Source organism: Simochromis diagramma, unplaced genomic scaffold, assembly GCF_900408965.1.
Source record: "Simochromis diagramma unplaced genomic scaffold, fSimDia1.1 OVJJ01000661.1, whole genome shotgun sequence".
In the NCBI taxonomy this organism is placed as follows: Eukaryota; Metazoa; Chordata; class Actinopteri; order Cichliformes; family Cichlidae; genus Simochromis; species Simochromis diagramma.
In genome coordinates, this window is record NW_024387100.1 from 54,608 (window position 1) to 65,677 (window position 11,070).

Genomic DNA, 11,070 nt, shown 5'->3' on the forward strand with positions numbered 1-11,070 from the left:
GTGGGCCCCATGTAGTAAAACACAAAGTCACAAAATCAGTTTTTCAGACGGCTAATACGGGTTCTGTGACACAAAGACACCAAATATATTAAAGCTGACCGCAAACAAAATCTAGTTTGTAAATAAAACCACTTCAAAAATCACGAAGGTACACAAAACAACATTTTTCACATTTATTTTGTCCAACAACACTGTATTCCAAAGTGCGTAAACGTTAAAAAACTAGAAATGTCAAACTACAGAAAAATTCCTTAGATATTTGGAACTGTAGCTACATGGGGAAAAAGTCAGATGGAAAACTCAAAAGCTTATCTTGAATCAGCAGGGTTTCTTTTTTTGGTTTTTTACAGAGCCGTAAGTCTATTTTGTACCCTTGCAGCCCTCGGTCCTCCTCTGTCTTTAGCTCCAGTGAACCACTTGGACAGAGCCTTCTCTGCTTCTTGCAAGTTGACTTTTGATGTTAAATAATTCTTCAGTGCCTCTGCAAATGAAGAAGAAAAATGGGCAAGCCAAAGTAAAGTTAATCTTAGCTTACTTCATTTGGTGATGACTTGCAAAGAACAATGTTTATTTCACTTTATTGCCTCAAAAAATATATACAAATTGCATGATAACCAATCTCAGTTACACTTTCAAACAGTTTATTAAAAAAGTTTAGTTTTCTAAAGTTCAAATGTCTCAAGTGAAACTAACTTACCATACACAACATTAAAAAGACGCAAATCTCTGAACTTTTTTTCCCCATGTCGGCCAAGCATGTTGTACTCCACAGCCAGCTCAGGTGATATGAGGAATTTCATCATCCTTCTTGCGGCATCGTCTACACTTGTTTCCCCTGTATCTGCTACCATGGCAACCTGAGGGGAACATACAAAAAGGACAGATTAGATACTGGCATCTGGTTAGGATGCCTCCCTGGTGAGGTGTTTCGGGCACGTCCCACCAGGAAGAGACCCAGAACACCCAGGACATGCTGGAGGGACTATGTTTTTTGGCTGGCCTGGGAATGCCTTGGGATTCCCCCGGAAGAGCTGGGCCAAGTGCCTGGAAGGAGCGAAGTCTGGGCCTCTCTACTTAGTACCGGATTGGGTCGAGGGGCAGCAGCCTAAGCTTAAGATAATGGACCGGAATGGAGGATAAATGGACGCTTTACATATTACTTAATGTTTACTGTGTGGTGATTAAAAAAAAAAAAAAAATGGTATTAAACACAAGCTAAACTAAAAAAATTAATTGCGGTTCCTTAACCCTTTATCCCCAATAATGTTACGCAGCATAACTGGTAGGTCTGGTAGGTTTTTTCCTCTACTGTATACTATATGAATGTAATCAAGGATTAATGACAGAAAAAAAAAAGAAGTTGAAATTTTGCCATTTTTACTAAAGGCAATCAAAATGTACATGAATAAAATATTTAAATTAGTCAATTCAAATTAATAACTCTAAAACACTGAACAAAATCAAATATTTGACCCTGTGGTTTATTTTCGGACATCTCTTTTCTTCTAAAAGTCCAGGCGTGTTGGGCCCCTGGCAGAGCTCAGGTTTGGAAAAACCTGTCGCTGGCGACTTTTTGGGGGCTAAAGGGTTAAAATAAATAGGAATTGGCCAAAATTTGTATAAACTATGAAATAGCAGAACAAAAGTAAAAAAAAATCTTTATCTGTTATCAGAATCAAATATTTGATTAGAATAAAAAATTTAACTTTCTGGAAGATTTCTCGTTACATCTGTCATAAAAGTAATAACATCTCAGAACAGAAACATGATAGCAACAGAAAAATATGATAGCAGTGTGATGTGATGGTCCCTGGCCAGATTTTTACACATATTATAAGCCCTGTGACACAAAAACCACTGAACTCTGACACGCACAGACTGTTTTCCTTCGTGCTAATGAAGAAAAATGCTGGTCGGTCTGGTATATAAAAGGGAATTTATTCTTCCAGGACCTGAAGCTCCGTAATGCAGCCCTCCAACAGCCAAACCTATCTGTTCTCTGATTGTCTTGATGCATGCTCAATCATCCAGGTAAGTAAATCTCCAAAAGTTGATTCTGTTCATCTGCAATATTTTCTCCTACTAGAGCTGGGCGATAGAACGATAACGATATGTATCCCGATATAACTTTTACTCGATAGAGAAATTAAGCTATCGCGATAGACCTCGCCGCTCTTGTCCTCTTAAAAAAAAAAAAAAAAAAAAAAAAAGGTCAGCCCATCCAAATTAAGTAGCGCAGAACCGAACCAATCACAGCCGCAGCGTCACGTCGCGTGACTTGTTACGTACAGCACAAGTGCCAAGCCGCACGTGTGTTTGTTTGGGAAGCAGCCAGCGGGTAATGGAGCCAACGCGTAATGGAGGAAATGAGTGTGCCGACTAGAAAAATCAACCGAGCGTGACCGAAGAGAAAACAGATGATGGTTCCAATGCCGGAGAGATTGTCGAACGGAAGAGCCATAGAAGTTCCGTAGTGTGAAGGTATTTCGGCTATTTCAAGTCTGACAAAAAACAGAGTAGCGTGCACTGTAAATTGTGCCGAAAGCAAGTCTGGAAATACAATAAACTGGTGCATGCGTCACACTGTGCGCCACGTTATTGTTTCGGTGAAATGAATTTCTACAATACTGTTACTGTTAATTGTACTCTCTGCAGTGTTTAAATGCTTACATATACACACAGTTACTGTCCGTCCACACATACGACTCTGTTCTGCTTCTATGCCCCAGCTTTGTTTACTTTTTCCCACCGAGGCTTCTAGACTTCTGATTGGCCAACATTTCTGCATGGTTTTTCAAAAATACCCGTGTACGTGTGGACGTAGCCTCAGTGTCTGACTGGAAGCGCTAATTCGTCATTCGGCTTTTGTTAGACTAAAGTAACTGTTAAAACTGTTTGAAAAGCTCAGCTATACAACAAGGAGAGATTGAGAATTTCCTTTTAGTTCTCAGTTTATTTGATATTGACAAAAGTTAGTCAGTTTTGTCTGTTCTTCTGTAAAACAAACTAAGATTTATTTTTAGAATTAATATTTTGTTTCTAAGTGGAATTGACAATTTAGTCTGTTTCGTTTGTTCTATTTTGAAACTTAAACGCTTTAGCGGCTGCCTTTTGTGTAGTTTGCAATATTTGCCTTTATTTATCTGAAAAAGTCTCATGTTCCTTAAGTACATCTACCCTGTTGAACTTATTATGGGAAATAAATATTTAAATAAAAACAAGCTGCTGATTATTTCACATTTTACTTGTGAGCAACGGCACATCTAAATCTTACAAATATAGTTATTTGGCTTATATCGTGATAGATATCGTTATCACCTGAAATGAAAAAAACATATCGTGATATGAAAAAATCTCATATCGCCCAGCTCTATCTCCCACTGAAAATGCTACGTCCAGATGAACAGAATCAGCTTCTGGAGATGTTCTCTGATTGGATTGTTTAATTGGTGATTGACATGAAATTGACCAATCAGCTGAAAGGAAGAAAAATAGGGTCAAAATCTGGATGTGTAAGTATAAATCCACACACAGCGTGGAAAGCCGAGTGCAGAGTTGTTTGTAGCACCAATTCAGCCAGAGTGTAGCCAGATGGGTTTTCCATCCATCCACACTGTAAAGTCTATAGACCAGCAAGTGATAAATTAACAGTGTTGTTGATATTTTCTAAAACAGTTGTATGCAATAGGAATTGCTGTTTATAGTCCTCCTGTATATCTGCATGTTGCCTCCCAATTAAAACCTGTGATAATGGAGATTCAAATTCATGTCATACCTATACCAACAGTTATCAAGTATCCGGATCGACCTTTACTGATGTGCTTAAAGGAAAATTGTTATTTCCATGTATTTTCCTGTTCTGCCTTCAATTTTGAGGACTTCCCCCCACATTTCTAGTTGTGACAGTGCACCTACAACAAAAAAAAAAATCTGTTGAAAGAGCAATTTTGTAAAATAGTCTATTTTTGTATGCACAGTTTACAAATCTGTCCTGTACAGCATGGACTGATTGCATGCTAAAAAGTTGTTGCTTAAAAATAAAACAATAAATTTTTAATTAATAACATCAGCAGAAAACCTTGTTATTAATTAGATGTACAATTTCTATAGAATACGAAACAACTCAGTTCATTTTTGATCATATCAATACCAGCAATTACACAACTAGTGATGGGATTTTCGTCTCTTTTTAGAAAGCTCCCAACCAGCTCTTCAGGTTGTTTTGTTGCTTTAAGTTATTTATTATTAACAACAATATAAAATTATGCACAAAAGGAATTACTAATGTAAAAAAAAGAAACGTGGTTTTATTTATATATGTTTGTATATAAATATATATGGTGGCCCCTAGAGACAAAGCATGTACAAACTCCAAAACCCATTTCTAGCATTAACTGAACTTCCAAAACAGAGCTATCTAGATCACTTAATTTACACAATTGAAATCATATGTGTATTGTTTGTGTATTTATACACAAGCACTCATATATATATTCATAAAAAATTCCAAAAATTGTTCATTTACCTGTTATTACCACACACCAAATCCGGTCGTTGGTACTTCCTGGCTTGTGTAGTCACTAGGTAACAAAAGCTCAGTACTGTGCCTAGCATCCTGGAGCACTTCTGTTGTGTTTTGTACGTGCTTTGGAGTTTGTACGTGCTATGGAGTTTTTACGTGTTTTGGGGTTTGTACGTGCTTTGTCTCTAGCGGGCACCGTAAATATACTTTTATTTATTCACTCCACATAAAATGTAATAAATAAATCATATAATACAAAAAACAACTATTTACATTTCAACTTTTAACTATTTACATTTTCAGATTTTTCCTTTTAAACAAATTTAAAGTGAAACAACACAAAACACTGCAAACCACAACACAAATATAAAGTAAAATATGAAAACAAAAAGAAGATGCATATTCTCTGTCATATGGGCCTGCATGAATAAACTTTCTGAATCCTTTATCATCCGCAATTGAAAATAGTTGTGGATGATTACTATACCTTTCTAATGTAACATTGTTGTCCCTGGCTCTCTCTCTCTCTCCCTCCTGCTCTATTATTGTGCTACTGCGAGTGTAACTACCGCCCCTCTCCCTCTTCCCTAGTGCAAAGCGGAAAAAAAGTGCGAGAGAGAGAAAGGGTGAGAGAAAAAAAAAAAACACGTTTGTGTCATTCACTTCAAAGAGTCGGCGCTAAGAGCCATTTCGTTTTGACCAACACATCACTAACAACCATGATGAAAAACGCTCATCTGCTTCCATCACCATCAGCTGATTAACATTGAGCTGCTGCAGTCAACACCATCAAACTAATTTAGTGTTTAATGTTATGTTATTGAATGCTTTTATTTTTTAGATCTTTACCAGTGCTTAAAAAGACTGTAGATGTTCACACCTGGTGTTAGAAAACCGAGTTCACAGCAGTATTATTTTTTATAACAGGAAATTTAAATTTTTATTGGTTACCACTTTTATCAGTAACGTACTTCCTATAAAATATGGATTTGATAAGTTACCGGTTTATTGAAATCAGCTAGTGAACACATCGATCACTTTATTGAACTACACGCCTTACACTCTTGTGAGCTCTGGTTACTAACAGCAGGTGTGAATGTTTGGAGTCCAAAACGCAGATAAAGATTACAATAACAAGGCAATGTAAAATCAGTTTAATGCAGTTGACAGTAGCAGCTCAGATGGAAATCAGCCAATTGTGAGGAGAGCAGAGGACCAAAACTGTCAGAGTTGTGGGACAAGTGAAGAGAACACTGTTGGCATTATTGTTAGCATAAAAGATGGAAATTTAAATAAATGTTAAATTTTAAAATTGATCATTGCCTCCTGTGCCTATATATATATATATATATATATACACACATATATATATATATATATATACATACATACATATATATATATATATATACACACACTGAATACCAGTAAAAAAAAAAAAAAGGATGCCCCAAAGACCATCACTGATAGACCATAGAACTGGGTTAATTTACTGTATTGTCTTTGGCAAACATAATTTAAAGTTAATTACAAAACTCTTACTGCCTATATTCTACTCAATAAAGTTCATCTTATCTTATTCTGTTTTCATTGCACCATTCTCTCTTTACAGTTTTTGAATTTACACACTATAACGTTCACAGCAGTTTTTTTTCTGTGCTTCTGCAACTGTTTCTTAGGTTTTCCTATAAGGTTTTTGTAATTAAAAAATTTATATTATTTTTTTGGCTTTAGTGGATTCCTGCTCAGCTAACTCGGCCATTATGCACTACCCAGTAAACAAAATGGACTGAACGGTATCTTAAATGTCTGAACATGAGCTAGTCATACCATGTTACGAAATATTCATGTGCAGTGTAGCAAGCTCACCTTATAGGGGTGTAAAACATGAGGCGTATGAGGTGATTGTTTAAATTACAGGAGTAGATGCCTGCAGCTGAAACGCTTTTCTGATCTGAACGTGAACCTACTGGTCACGTTTACGGTAATGTTACCAGATATGCATTGTACTATAGGAAAACGGTGGTGGATCAGTGTGCAAAAAGCCCCCAAAAGAAACACACAGCGTCTTTAGCTCAAACACTGTCTGATCTCTTAGATACTGTGCTGTTCCATCTAGTCTGAAGACTCACCTATTCTCAGCTGCATTTGAATAAAGCACCAAATCCACACTTTTAAGCTTAAATTTCAAAACTTACACTAACTACTGATCTTATCTATTTCTGATTTTATCTGTTTTGATTTTATATACTGTTTTGTTTGTTTGTTAATTAGTTAAGCTTAAATTTCAAAACTTACATTAACTACTGATTTTATCTACTGTTCTGATTTTATCTGTTTTGATTTTATATACTGTTTTGTTTGTTTGTTAAGTGGGTTTAGAGCTCTGGGTAGCTCCCAGCTGGGTCTAGACTGGGTCTAGAGAGTATTTTAAATTCAGCGAATTTAAAATAGAAAGTAGCTCGTCCACAGAAGGACTGGTAGCTCCCCTTACGATAAGGGTTCAGATCGCGCGAACAGGTGTGAAATGTGTGTGTTTAGTTAGTTAGTTTGTTTGCTTGTTTTAATCAATTTTAAATCATGCTTTTTATTTGTTTTTGTTTCTAATGTCTCTGTAAACCACTTTGAATCACCTTGTTGTTGAATTGTGCTATACAAATGAATTTGCCTTGCCTTGCCTAGTTATTGGTTACTGAGAAATATTAGGTCATTAATTAATTAAGAGAGTGCAGCTGTTCAGATCAGATGGTGAAGTAGGAAAATGCAGAACATGTTACTATAGCTGAATGCTGTGTAAAATACTAATAAATGTAACTCCCATTTATGGCTTTTACTACTGTGGGGCTAAATAAAAAATTACAGACATAATGAAATCTGCTACAATTACAAAGCTTAAGTTTAAAACAATTATTATATATTAAGCATTTTTTTGCTCTTTTTATATTCTTTTTACTAGTAATGGACTCAATTTTATTATCAACTTCAAAGACCTATTAAACTTTTAAACCATTAAATCCAGGAAATTACGGTAGATGCCCGTAAATGTACGAGACCCTCTTTATGGCTAGTATCCCCAAATATTTAATAATCCTTTCTAAAAGTACACAAATTTTGTTCTTTTCAATTAAATAGCGCATGTTTAATGCATTCTTGAGCAGGTAAAAATTCCACTATTTTGCATATTTTTAAGTATAATCAAATTTTTATAGTTTGCGAGTACCAGCTTGACTTGCTGATCTTTATCTCAGGAGGCAGTGGGTTTTTACCCTCTCCCCCTTTGGTCCTGTGCGTTATCGTTTAAAACTCGCTATCTGCATCTTTTGGCTCCAGCATGTCTTTATTGTTAGAGTTGTTGCTTGCTGTGTTCTTCTGCGGGGTGCTGGTGATTCATTGTTCTGCTTCTTCTGATGGTAAACGCCTCTGGAAAGCCTGAATATGTGAGCGCGTCTGATTCATACAGAGTTCTGCTCTGCCCCCCCGGGCTGATATATGCAGCCAGTGTGAATGTGTGTTATGTATCACTCACATGTTAGGTTCATTAGACTGACACAAGGGTGATGCACGGATGTTGGTGTTTTTAGGGCCAAGTGTGAAAGTGGAATAAAGACAATTTGCAGGTTTATTTTGACATGTTAAAAGAATGTTGGAAATTTGATCAGAATACAGTGAAAATGAGAGAAACAGATATTTTTCTCAGATCATTGTGTTAAATTGTCATAATCCCCGTGTTCTTTAAGACTATCAGCTCTACTCTAAACAACCCTGAAAGCCTCTGCTGACACATGTCATCAGTTCCTTTCTTTCTTTGTAAACAAGGTCGAGTCTGTCAGGTCAGCAATAGTACTTCCTACAGACGACCCATCAGTGTTTATTCCATGACTGTAAACATGTTTCCATTTGTCACTTCAGTCTTTACTCTGAAATACAGGAAATGACATCATGGCTCAAACTCTTTGTCGTTCAAACAATTCTTTATTTAACATCATTTTTTAACTTTATTTAACAAAATACATTCAATGAAAACTTGAACAACAGGAAACTGATTTTTCATCCAACCACTGAAAAAAAAGGTAACGACTGAACAAAAACACTACAGAGGAACAATTTATAAAGATTAACATTGAACTACAGGAAGTTTGATTCATAGCCTCATTTGAACTTTAAGGAGAGCCGATCTGAACTCTGTGGAACCTGATCTCCAGGGTTTAATATTTTAATTTATATTTAATTGTGTTGTGGTTTGCAGTGTTTTGTGTTGTTTCACTTTAAATTTGTAAAAGGAAAAAGATGAAAATTTAAATAGTTAAAAGTTGAAATGTGAATAGTTGATTTTTGTATTATATGATTTATTTATTACATTTTATGTGGAGTGAATAAATAAAAGTATATTTGCAGTGGCCCCTAGAGACAAAGCACATACAAACTTCAAATCACGTACTAACTCTGAAGCATGTACAAACTCCAACACACGTACAAACTCCAAAACACGTAAAAACATGTACAAACTCCAAAACACGTAAAAAGACGTACAAACTCCAAAACACGTAAAAAGACGTACAAACTCCAAAACACGTAAAAACTCCAAAACACGTACAAACTCCAAAACACGTAAAAACTCAGAAGAACATAAAAACTCAAAAAGGATCATCCGGTCGCTGTTACCCACCCAACATTTTGGGAGCGGATACAAGAGCAACTGCGTCCAGAAAGAATCCGTAAGAAATCCCCAAAGATCTGTATGAAAGATTTCTCAATGTGAAGATATTTTCTATTTTATAATTATTTTTTTGTTTTTCTTTTGCTCTGCACTTCACAGGTTGTCTCAAGACAGTCAAACTTCCCAATTCAAAGGTAACATTAAAAAACACTTCAATTATACCTGTAAGAAAAACATGCTTTATCAAAGTGGTTAGTTTGATCTGAAATAGTTCAATTTGTTTTACAAGTTTGTAGTTGGGTTATATCTCATTGTCAGGTGACGCTCAAGTAGGTGTAAATGTAGAAAAATGTTAAAAATTCACTAGGGGTGTCGCAATACCAGAGATTTTGTAGTCAGTATAGACACCAATAGAATTGCACTATTCTTGGTTACCAATTTAGTATTGTAATAAAACAATTATCTCATGTACTAACACATACTAAAAGTCCTTTATTGAAAAGCTAGTTTAACATGTTCAAATTATATGCACAGTCATCCAGGACATGGTGGTTTTGAGTGCTTAAAAAGGTTTTTCCTTCCCAAGTTTGACATGTGCAATAGTGCTGTTTACACATTGCCTTTTGTGAATCAGTTATCACTGTTTATGGATTGAGTTGAGTTGAGGGAATGTGTCACAATGATTTAACAATAAATCATTGTGACACATTCCCTCAACTTTTATCCACTAACACTGTGATTCTGGTTCCCACAAATCCTTTGATGCTCATTTGCCTTATTATCTCTCTGACCTCTTTTCTGGCCCCTCCAGAAATCTTTGCTCCATCAGTGGTCAATTTCCTTCTGCTTGTCTCTGCCCCAGACACATGAACCAGAGCCATTACTTAAACTGCACTTTTTCAGTCTGGCATTTGATCTAACCCACTAATCATTGTTTTTCTGATGTCTATGATACCTTGGGTATCTGTAAAGGTGCTTAAGGTAATCCCTGGCGAAATCGCAGCACGCATCCCAGCTGTTAAAAAACACAAAGGCCTGGAGGGGAAAAATGATGCAGAGGAAACATTCAATATTAATCATTAAATTGAATTCAATTTGCAAATGCAAATTTCTCTGTATCAGCCTGCTGGGTCTACTCCTCACCCTCCTCAGTGATAAAACGATTATTTTGTAGTACAGAGTCTGAACAGTCTGATCAGGGACGTAACGCCACACCAGCTTGGTGACATCCTCCTGTCTGTATAGGATATGAAAAGTCCAGTCCAGCAGGTGGCGGTAATGCGCCTTAAAGCTTTAACCGCCAAAAAATCCAAAAGCTGAAGAAGAAGAAGCCGAGTTCCCGCTTTATGGCGTTTTTCTCTCAGTTTATTGTCAAGACTGATTTGAAGGTAAGCACCGAGCTAATATTAATTCGAGTTTAGTTAATCTTGAGTTTAGCTCCTGAATGAGTCTTTCTGTTGCTCTCCTCGGTGTCTCTTCTCAAGTTTTTGTGAACCAGTTGGGAAAAAAATCTGACTAAATTGACTCAAGCTGCTCTAAACTAATTCACAGAAAGATATCAGCAAAAGGTTGTGAAACAGAGAAGAAAATAATTTTATTAGACGAAAGCTTTTAAATGAGCTCATTGTAATCAGAGATTGTGTTATTTTATTAATCTGTTATTAAAGCGCTAATTAGCATCTCTGTGGCACCTGCACAGTTTATGAATGCAGCCTGCTAACCAAGCTAGCTAGCGCCACGTTCATCAATATAAGGTCACTTCCGGCTCCAAAAGACCCAACATGTTGGCGGTAAAAGTGCTATAATGAAATCCATTTAAAAGAAAGGTAAAAATAAATGTATTCCAGGCTAAAACACAGCTGCCTTTGTCTTATCAGCGCAAAGTTGTGTC

At 36.2% G+C, this 11,070-nt stretch overlaps 1 long non-coding RNA gene across 1 annotated transcript in view; it reads left to right on the forward strand.

Moving 5' to 3' along the window:
* The first annotated feature begins 7,176 nt into the window (after positions 1–7,176).
* The window catches only part of LOC120743037, an 18,164-nt gene continuing 14,270 nt past the window's right edge, over positions 7,177–11,070 (forward strand). Inside the window, exon 1 of the long non-coding RNA XR_005698032.1 lies at positions 7,177–8,139. This is a non-coding gene — a long non-coding RNA (uncharacterized LOC120743037). The remainder of the gene's footprint in view (positions 8,140–11,070) is intronic.